Source organism: Macaca nemestrina, chromosome 2 (genome assembly GCF_043159975.1).
Source record: "Macaca nemestrina isolate mMacNem1 chromosome 2, mMacNem.hap1, whole genome shotgun sequence".
Classification (NCBI taxonomy): domain Eukaryota; kingdom Metazoa; phylum Chordata; class Mammalia; order Primates; family Cercopithecidae; genus Macaca; species Macaca nemestrina.
Window position 1 is genome coordinate 30,970,582 of NC_092126.1, and position 12,028 is coordinate 30,982,609.

Consider the following 12,028-nt stretch of genomic DNA (forward strand, 5'->3'; position numbering starts at 1 on the left):
TCCCCCATTCAGGGGAAAGACCCAGACAACACACTTGCATGAAAACCTTCCCAGTCATGAACATCGAGCAAGCAGTTCTGCATTGATAAAAAGGAACAGAGCTCTGTGGAGCTCCTGACACACCACAAAAGAGAGAAGGACCAAGACAAACACACAGAACAACTGTCCAGAGAGGTAGTAATGGAGAGAAAAAAATTTAGAAGGATCTAAATGGGTCCTAATTACAATCACAAAATAGGAATGGTTCCCATAAAAAGAAGTAATCATCAGACAAAAAGGTCTTAAAACAGGAAATATTAAAGCCAGCATCACATGAATCAATCTAAGAACTGAACAAGAAAGCATCAAGAAAGTCTCCTAAGACATGGAACAAAAGCACAAGAGATGAACAAAATGAAGGACAGTTAAGGGACCCTGTGGACTGATCTAGGAGATTTAACATCCATCTACAATCATCCCCATGGTGTCTGCAGGGGATTGGTTCCAGGACCCCCGCAGACATAAAAAATCCATGAATGCTCAAGTTCTGTATATAAAATGGTGTCATATTTGCATACAATCCATGCACATCTTCTAGTATCCTTTAAATAATCCCTAGATTACTTATAATACCTAATACAATGTAAAAGCTATGTAAATAGTTGTTATACTCTATTGTTTAGGAAATAATGACAGGAAAAAAAGGTCTGTATGCATTCAGTGCAGACATAACCATCCTTTGTTCATTTATTTTTTATTTATTTTTATTTTTAATTCTTTTTGCTGGACATGATTAATTAGAGGCACATCTTTTTTACAAAAATATTTTCTATCCACTGTTAGTTGAACCTACAAATGTGGATTCCATGGAAACAAAAGGCCAGCTGTAATAGGAATTCTGGAAAGAATAGGCAGAATAGAGAGATTATAATTAAATAAATAGTAGAAAAATATTTCCAGAGTTGACACACAAGATTTCATAATAAGAGGGCCTATCAGTGATCAAGCAGGACATTAAATATCACTGACACACTGAAGACTTCAAGCCTGTGTCCCTGACGTCTCATTGCCTAGACCATCTGACATATACACTGGATTCATCAGTCTATCTGGCACGTCAATTTAGACAGGTCCTAACAGCACTTTTAATGTTTTTCTCCAAACCTGCTTTCCCCCAGGTCTTGCTGCTTTCACTGAATGACATGCTGTTTCACCTGAGCTCATTGCTCAGGTGAAAACCAAGGAGCCATCCTTGATTTCATTTCCCTTCCTCCTGCATCCAATTAAGATCTCACATCTGATGACATCTCCCCATCTCTATGGCCACATTCTATTCCAAACCACCATCATTGCTTGCCTGGTTGACAGCAATAGCTTCCTAACAGATCTTCCTGTTCCTCCTCTAGACCCTTCATAATCCCATTTTCCATACAACAGCGAGAGTGATCTTTAAAGTAGAAATCAGTTCATATTCCTCCCTAATTTATCCAGAATAAGATCCGAGTTCCTTGCAAGCTCTGCAGGGTCTATCTCCTATTTGGCTCTCGGACCTCATCTCCTACCCCTTTCAAGCTTTGATTAAAAGTTATCCAGTCATCCTGGCATGTTTCCGTTTCCAGACATTCAATCCATTCCTGCCTTGGTCCTTTGGGGTTGTGTTCCCTTTTTCCTAGTGCTCCTTCCTGGATCGCTACATGGCTCCTTCTCATTATTCAGAGCTCTGCTTCAGTGTCACTTTAGAGAGGCTCCCCATCCCTAATCACCTCATCCAAAGCACCCTCCTCATCCTGCACCAGTTTACAATGACCTGTTCCATTCTCCTGTTGTATTTTCTTGGTATTTATCAATATCTGAAGGTTTCTCTTTTGCTCATTTGTTTATATTTTATTGTCTATTTCCCACATTAGAATGTAACCTCCATAAGAACAGGAATCTTATTGCTTCATTCCCAGCCTCTAGGGTTCCTAGCAATCGATATCTATAATAACTGTTTGTTGAATGAATAAATAAACTTATATGTATCATTACAACATTTTAGAACAGCAAAAAAGCAATAATAAATCCAGAAAGTTCTCGGGAAAATGAAACAGATTGCTTACAAAGGAATAAGATCAGAAACTTACCTGTTTTCTCATAAGCAATATTGGTTCTAGAAAAAAAAATGTAGTGATACTTCAAGGTTCCAAGAGTAAATGGTTTTGAGCCTAGAATTAGGTATCCAGCCAAACTTTCAATCAAATATGAGAACAGTAAATAATTTTTGAATGTGGAAAGACTCAGAAAATCTGCCTTCTATAAACACTTTATGAAAGAATGACTCACAAATGTACTCAGAAAAAAAGGGGGAAAAAAAAGAAAGAAGAAAAAAAGAAGAAAATAGAATGCAAGAAAGAGCAATATATACTCAAATTAAGTCAGCATGGAAATAACTAAAAGTGAATTCCCGAATTAAACCTGTGCAGCATGCCTAACAAGTAATTTGTCCAAATTTAAGCAAGAAATCAGGCAGTTCAGAGAAAAAAAACATCTTCAAAAGAAAATAAGCTATAGGCTAGGTGTGGTGGCTCACGCCTGAAATCCCAGCACTTTGGGAGGTCGAGGCGGGTGGATTTCTTGAGCTCAGGTGTTCAAGACCAGCCTGGGCAACATGGCATAACCCTGTCTCTACAAAAAGTACAAAAATTAGCTGGGCATGATGGGGGGTGCCTGTAATCCCAGCTACTTCAGAGTCTGAGGCACAAGAATCATGTGAACCCGGGAGGCAGAGGTTGCAGTGAGCTGAGATCACATCACTGCACTCCAGCCTGGGTGACAGAGAGAGACTCTGTCTCAAATAATAATAATAATAAGTTGTAACATATTACATGATTAAGAAATAAGAAAAATTTTACTGATAAGGGAAAGGCATGAAATAATAGTAATAATAATATAGTACATTCCCCACTCCATTCCTACTTCCAATTGTTTTTCTCCTAATTTTTATATTTTTCTTTATAAGATATAAAATGAGCTTTATTAAGGTATAATTTACATACAATAAAATGTAAAGATATCAAATGTACAATTCAATGGGTTTTGACAAATGTCAAGTACATTGTAACTACAACTAGGTACACTAGTACTATTTGTACTAGTTGTATACTAGTTGAAACCAGGTGTACTACACCAATCATGATTTTGACTTATTACATCTATATTACATGTAAATCACTCCAGGAAGTTCCCTTTGGGGTCAACTCCCACTACAACCCACCCCACTCTAGGAAACCACTCACATGATTTCTATTACTCTCTCTTAGTTTTGCCTATTGTAGACCTAATGGAATTATGCAGTATGTTGTCTGTAATGTCTGGACTTATTTACTCAGCAAGAGGTTTTATAGAGTTACCCATGTTTGTTGCAGGTACCATCTTATTCTTACAGTTGAATATACATCTATTTCCTGAATATAGCGCAATTTGTTTTTCCATTTTTGTATTAATGGTCATTTGGGTAGTTTAAGGTTTTTGAATATTATAAATATGAATAAAGCTACTATAAATATTCTTGTGTGAGTCTTACAGTAGATATAAGTTGGAATTAGAATTGTTAGTTCATAGGTCAGGTGTATGTTATACAATATTTAAAAATGTCCAACTATTTTCCAAAGTGTGTACCATTTTCTTTCCAACAGTGATGTATGAGAATTACATTTTCACCAACATTTAGTATTGCCAGTTGTATTAGTCCATTTTCACACTGCTGATAAAGACATATTGGAGACCGGGCAATTTACAAAGGAAAGAGGTTTAATGGACTCACAGTTCCAAATGGCCGAGGAGGCCTTACAATCATGGTGAAGGCAAGGAGGAACAAGTCATATCTCACATGGATGGCAGCAGGTAGAGAGCTTGTGCAGGAAAATTCCACCTTATAAAACTATCAGATCTTGTGAGACCTATTTGCTATAATGAGAACAGCATGGGAAAGACCTGCCCCCATGATTCAGCTACCTCCCACCAGGTCCCTCCCACAACATGTGGAAATTCAAGATGAGATTTGAGTGGGGACACAGCCAAACCATATCATCAGTCTTTAAAATTTTATCCATATTAGTGAGTGTGGAGTGACATATGTTGTGGTTTTAATTTCCATTTCCCTAATGACTTACAAAGTTGAACATCTTTTCAAGTGCTTTTTGGCTATTGTTATATTTTATATCAATTGTCCTTTATCTATGATTTTTATCATATTGGTTTGCTTTCTGACTGTTGAGTTGTAGGAGTTCTTTAAATATTCTGGAAACAAGTTCTTTATCAAATACAGTATTGCAAATACTTTCTCCCAGTCTGTGGCTTGAGTTTTGTCTTAATAGTGTCATTTGAAGGGCAGAAGTTTATTTTAAAATCAAATTTATGAAGTTTTTGTATTTAATAATGCCAGTTGTTTTCTATTTTTCTATTTGTCCCATGTATTCTTTGCTCCTTTTTTCCCTCTTTTCCTGCTTTCTTTTAAGTACTTTTTAAATTCTATTTTACCTCCTTTGTTGGCTTATTAGCTATAACTCTTTATTTTGTTATTTTAGTAGTTTCTCAGGGCTTATAGTCTACATCATTAACATATAGTAGCCTATTTTAAGTGCAATTATACCATTTCATACAACATAAGAACTCTGTAGTAATATACTTCCATTTCTCCCCTCTAGAAATTTGTGCAATTGTTGTCATACTATGTATGCATATAAAGCCCACATTGCATTGTTATTTTTGAAAGTCACTTATCTTTTAAAGAGATTTAAGCAATAAGAAAAAAATTAAAATGTATTTATTTAATATATGTGTAGTTACCATTTCAGGTACTCTTCTTTTTTTGTGTGAGTAGATCAATACTTCTATCTGGTTTCATTTTCTACTTCCTGAGAACTTAAAAAACTGTTCTTTCAATGTGAGTCTGTTGGTTATGAATTGCTTCAGCTTTTGTGCATACAAAATATAATTTTTATTTTTCTACTCTTAAAAGGCACTTTTTGCTGGTATAGAAATCTAGGAAGAATTTCTTATTGGAGTCAGTACATTGAAGATATTGCTTCACTACCTTCTCACATTGTTTCTGAAGACAAACTGCTACCATCCTTATTTTTGCTCTTCTATATAAAATGTCCTGTTTTCTCTAGCTTCCTATACAATGCTTTTTCTTTATCACTGTGGGTTTTAAACAATTTAACTATGGTATGTGCCATGGTGTAGTTTTCTTCATGCATCTTATGCTTGGGATTTGTTGAGCTTCCTGAATCTGTGGGTTTACAATGTACACCAAATATGAAAAATGTTTGGATATTATTTTTTCAACTTTTTTTTTCTGTTCTGCCCACTCACTCCTGTCCTTCAGATACTCCAATTACATTTACATGAGGCCACTTGAAGCTGTCCCACAGCTCACTGATACTCTGTTCATTAAAAAATAATTATTTTAAATTTTTATGGGCACCTAGTAGGTGTATATATTTATGGAGTACATGATATATTTTAGTACAGGTATGCAATGCATAATAATCATATCATGAAAAATAGGGTATCCATCCCCTCAAGCATTTATCCTTTGTGTTACAAACAATCTAATTATACTCTTTTAGTTATTTTGAAATGTACATTTAAATTACTATTATTGTCCCCGCTGTGCTATCAAATACTACATGTTATTCCTTCTGACTAGTTTTGGTACCCATTAACCATCCCCACCTCCCCCGACACCCACTCACTACCCTTCCCAGACTCTGGTAACCATCTTTCTACTCTCTATGTCCATGAGTTCAATTGTTTTGATTTTTTTATATCCCACAAACATGTGATGTTTGTCTTTCTGTGCCTGGCTTATTTCACTTAACATAATGACCTCCAGTTCCATCCATGTTATTGCAGATGACAGAATTTCATTGTTTTTGTGACGGAATAGTATGCCATTGTGTATAAGTACCACATTTTCTTTATCCATATGTCTGTTGATGGACAGTTAGATTGCTTCCAAATCTTGGCTTTTGTGAACAGTGCTGCAATAAACATGGGAGTGCAGAAATTTCTTTGTTATACTTATTTCCTTTCTTTTGGGTATATACTCAGCAGTAGAATTGCTGGATCATATGGTAGTTCAGTTTTTAGTTCTTTGAGGGACCTCCAAACTGTTCTCCATAGTGGTTGTACTAATTTACATTCCCATCAACAGTGTATGAGGGTTCCTTTTTCTCCACATCCTTGTCAGCATTTGTTATTGCCTGATATTGGATAAAGTCCTTTATCCTTACACCTTTAACTGGGGTGAGATGGTATCTAATTGTAGTTTTGATTTGCATTTCTCTGATGATCAATGATGTTGAGAAGTTTATCATATACTTGTTTGCCATTTGTATGTCTTCTTTTGAGAAACGTCTATTCAAATCTTTTGCCCATTTTAAAATTAGATTATTAGATTTTTTTCTACAGACCTGTTTAAGCTCCTTATATATTCTGGTTATTAGTCCCTTGTCAGGTGGATAGTTTTCAAAAATTGTCTCCCATTCTGTGAGTTGTCTCTTCATTTTGTTGATTGTTTGCTGTGCAGAAGCTTTTTACCTTGATGTGATACCATTTGTCCATTTTTGCTTTGGTTGCCTGTGCTTGTGGGGTATTACTCAAGAAATTTTTGCCCAGACCAATATCCTGAAGAGTTTCCCTAATGTTTTCTTGTAGTAGTTTCATAGTTTAAGGTCTTAGATTTAAGTCTTTAATCCATTTTGATTTTATTTTTATATATGGCAAGAGATAGGGATCTAGTTTTTTTCTTCTGCATATGAATATCCAGTTTTTCCAGCACCATTTATTAAAGAGACAATGTTTTCCCCAGTGTATGTTTTTTACCACCTTTGTTGAAAATGAGTTCACTGTAGGTGTGTGGATTTGTTTCTGGGTTCTGTACCCTGTTCTATTCCTCTATGTGTCTGCTTTTATGCCAGTACCATGCTGTTTTGGTTACTATAACTCCAAAGTATAATTTGAAGACAGTTAATGTGATTCCTCCAGTTTTGTTCTTTTTGCTCAGAATAACTTTGACTATTCTGGGTGGTCTTTTGTGGTTTCATGTAAGGGTTAGGATTTATTTTTTCAATTTCTGTGAAGAATGCCAGTAGTATTTTGACAGGGATTGCATCAAATCTGTAGATTGCTTTGGGTCATATGGAAATTTTAACAATATGGATTCTTCCAATCCATGAATAAGGAATACTTTTTCATTTTTTGGTGTCCTCTTCAATTTCATTTATCAATGTTTTATCCTTTTCATTCTAGAGATCTTTCACTTCTTTGGTTAATTCTTAGATATTTAATTTTATTTGTGGCTGTCATAAGTGGGATTACATTTTTCTTTCCTTTTCAGATTATTCACTGCTGACATATAAAAATGCTACTGATTTTTGTATGTTGATTTTATATCCTGTGACTTTACTGAATTTGGTTATCAGTTCTAACAGTTTTTTGGTAGAGTCATTATCTTTTCCAAATATGAGATCATATCATCTGCAAGCAAGGATAATTTGACTTCTTCTTTTCCAATTTGAATGCCCTTTAGTTCTTTCTCTTATCTGATTGCTCTAGCGTGGACTTCCCATACCATGTTGAGTAACAGTAGTGAAAGTGAATACCCTTGTCGTGTTCCAGATCTTAGAGAAAAAGCTTTCAATTTTTCCCTATTCAGTATGGCACTATCTGTGAGTGCCATACTGTAATATATGGCTCTGTAATATATGGCTTTTATTATGTTCAGGGATATTTTTTCTATATCCAGTTTTTTGAGGTTTTTTTTTTTATCATGATGGAATGTTGAGCTTTATTAAATGCTTTTTCAGTATCAGCTGAAATGATGATTTGGTTTTTGTCCTTCATTCTGTTGATAGGATGTATCACATTGATTAATTTGCATATGTTGAGCCATCGCTGTACCCCTGGGATAAATCCCACTTGGTTATGATGAATGATCTTTCTAATGTGTTGCTGAATTTGGTTTGCTGGTATTTTGTTGAGAATTATTGCATCAATATTTATCACAGATATTGGCCTGTAGTTTTCTTTTTTTGAACTCTCTTTGTCTGGTTTTAGGATCAGGTTAATACTGGCCTTAAAGAATGTGTTTTGAAGTATTCCCTCCTCTTCTATTTTTCAGAATAGTTTGAGTAGGATTGGTATTAATTCTTCTTTAAATGTTTGGTAGAATTCAAAAGTGAAGTCATCGTGTCCCAGACTTTTTTTAGTGGGACACTTTTTATTATAGCTTCAATCTTATTACTTGTTATTGTTCTGTTCAGGTTTTGGATTTCTTCTTGGCTCAATCTTGGTAGGTTGTACATGTCTAGGAATGTATCCATTTCTTCTAGATTTTGCAGTTTATTGGCATATAGTTGTTCATTGTAGCCACTAATGATCCTTTGAGGTTCTGCAGTATCAGTTGCAATGTCTCCTTTTTCATCTTTGATTTTATTTATTTTGGCCTGCTTTCTTTTTTCTTAGTCTGGCTAAAGGTTGTCAATTTGTTATGTTTTCAAAAACCAGCTTTTTGTTTCATTGATCTTTTGTATTGTTGTCTTCATTTATTTCTGCTCTGACCTTTACTAAAACCTCTTTTTTTTCTTCTAATTCTGGATTTGGTTTGCCCTTGCTTTTCTAGTTCTTTAAGATGGATCATTCGGTCATTTATTTGAAGTTTTTCCTCCTTTTTGATGTAGGCATACAGCTATAACTTTCCCTTTTAGTATTACTTTTACTGTATCCCATAGGTTTTGGTATGTTGTGTTTCCATTATCATTTATTTTAAGAAATTTTCAATTTCCTTCTTAACTTCTTCATTGACCCACTGGTCATTCAGGAGCATATTGTTTAATTTCCGTGTGTTCATGTAGATTCCAAATTTCCTCTTGCTGTTGATTTGTAGTTTTAGTCCATTGTAGTCAGAGAAGAATGCTTGATATTATTTAAATGTTTTTGAATATTTTAAATTTGTTTTGTGACCCAACATATGGTCTATCCTTGAGAATGATCCATGGTCTGGGGAGAAAAATGTGTATTTTGCAGCTATTTGATGAAATGTTCTGTAAATATCTATTAGGTCCATTTGTTCTATTGTGTAGAATAAGTCTGACGTTTCTTTGTGGATTTTTTTGTCTGGGAGATCTGGCCAATGCTGAAAGTGGGGTGTTGAAGTCTCCAGCTATCATATTGGGGTCTATCTCTGTCTTTAGCACTAATAATATTTGCTTTATACAGCTTGCTGCTTCAGTGTCGGGTGTGTATATATTTACAATCTTCATATCCTTTTGTTGAATTGACCCTTTTATCATTGTATAATGACCTTCTTTGTCTCTTCTTACAGTTTTTGTCATGAAATCTACTTTTTTGATGTAAGTATAGCTTCTCCTGCCCTTTTTTTTTTTTTTTTTGGTTTTCACTGGCATAAAATATCATTTTCCATCTCTTTATTTTCAGTCTGTGTGTATTTTTATAGGTGAAACATGTTTCTTGTAGGCAACAGATCATTGTGTCTTATTTTTTCATCTATTCAGCCACTCTACGTCTTTGATTGGAAAGTTTAGTCCATTTTGCATTAAATGTTATTATTGATAAGCAGCAATTTATGCCTGCCATTTTATTATTTGTTTTCTGGTGTTCTCTTCCTTCTTCCTTCTTGTCTTCCTTTTAGTGATGGTCATTCATTTTTTGGTTTATGTTTTATGTCTATGCTTTATTCTGGATACTTTGTGTTATTGCTGCGTCTTCAGGTTTTATCTTTTCTTTTGCAAAATCTACTCTGTCATTAATCCCATCCATTGTATTTTTTATCTCACATGTTGAAGTTTTTATCCCTAGAGGTTTGATTTGGGCCTTTTAAGAAATATTATCCATATCACTACTTAACTTTTTGAACATAAGAAATGCAACTACAATAAAGGTTTAACACTCCTGTCTACTAATTCTGACATCTATGCCAGTTTTGGGTTGGTTTTAATTTTCTCCTCATTATAGGTCATATTTTTCTGCTTCTTTGCATGCTTGGTAATTCTGTTTTGGAGACATTTGTGAATTTTCCCATTTTGGGTCCCAATCAGGCAAGCAGTTCAGTTACTGAAAAACAGTTTGATCTTTTCAGGTCTTGCTTTAAAATGTTTTAGGTAGGACCAGGGCAGTGTATATTTTGGGGCCAATTATTACCTACTTGAGACAAAACCCTTCTGAATTACGAGGATCTCTGATCGACACTATCCTGGCCCTATGTACTGTGTACTGTTCTCTCTAATCCATACATTCTCAAAGATGGCAATATTGCTCCCAAAGGGACAAAATTTAGTTTTTAGGGAAAAAATTCAACTGTGTATGCATAAAGCAAAGGTATACATATCTGTATCTCATATATATATATATCATATACATAATGGATCACATATACATTAATATTTGTGGCATAAAAATTTCATGGGGGAGAATGATTATGAAAATGTCTAAAATGACTTCCATGAGGGTTGATAATTGTTAAAAGGTTGGTTGTTGCTCCAGTTATTTTGAGTGGTTCTGTGCTTTGCCTCAGGTAGTGTTCTCACAGGTGTGGTGATCAGTACTCTGCTGGATGCCAGAGGGGCACTCTGCAGATGCCTGCTCTTTCTTTGTGTGGCTCTCTCCTCTTGGGTGCTCTGTCCTGAAAACTCTAGCCACCTAGGTCTCCCAGGTATCTCACCTCCATTGCTTCAATTCAGGGGGTCTTCTAGGCTCTGCCTGGCTTTCTCCTTCTTGCACCATGGCCTGGAAACTCAAAGTTATAAGCTGGGGCAATCACAGAGCTCACCCCATTTATTTCCCTTTTCTAAGTCATTACTGTCTTTCTATGCTAAGGGTCTGGGGTTATGAAAACTATTGTTTCATATATATATTTTCTGCTTTGGGTTGTTCTATGTGGAAAATCTGTTCTCTACCTTGGCTGAAGGTGGAAGTTAGCATATTCACTTTTGAATGGCACAAGTTTGGTGGCATAGGATCACAAATGTCTCCTTTTTTGCAGGTTTGGCCACACTATTTGTGTAACAAGTTAATTCTTATGCAATTATAATATTATAAAGGCTGGTTATTACTTTCCAATTTTAGAACCAATCTTAGAGAAGCATGGAGAGTTTATAGTCACAGAAAAGAATATTAATGGTATCTAGAGACTGCCAATGTGGCAAGTAGAGTAGCAGGTGGTTGGGAGTTAAAAGTGCAGAAGTTTTGCAGGGAAACAATAGAGAACATGAATTTTCTTATTTAACATGGTGGTGAATGACAGTACGAAATTCAACAATTGATGCATCAATAAGCAATTTTAATTATATTATTAAAAGTTATTAAGGTAATCCAGTAGAACTAAAATGAAAATGTTCTTAATAGGGATTGGGAATGGAAGGAGAGCAAAGAGAAGAGGTAGTGAAATGAGCCACATTTTTCATCTCCATGTGATGTCAGTATGTCTTTCTAAAGTTGATAAAGCAGAAAGCAGAGGTATAAACGTATTATCAATCACTGCACTGTCCATTATGGTAGCCACTAGCCAAATGGGGCTACTGACTTATTGAAATATGGCAAGTGCAGCTGAGAAACTACATATTTTATTGTATTACATTTTTATTAATTAAAATTTAAATTTATAGCAACATGTAGCTCATGCCTATCATATTAGACAGCACAGATTTAGATGTTTCTATCATCATAGAAAGTTCTATTGTACAGCACTGGTCCAGAGTTTGGGAGACAATTAGCAGAAGAATCAAAATCAGAAATGATTACACATGATAAGTTCTTAGCACTGAAGCTTGGGGAGATGAGGGGAGGACTTTACTCTTCATATTATACCTCCTTCATGCTTTGAATATTTATTACCTATCTTATATTTTGTTATATGTTCAGAATGCTCACCTTGACCTGTCATCTCAATGGCTGCAATGGTCCATTTCCAAAGGATTTTTTACAATGGTTTTTGGTTTAGAGTGTTGTGTGAGACTTTAAAAATATTTTTAGAGGGGAGACACTT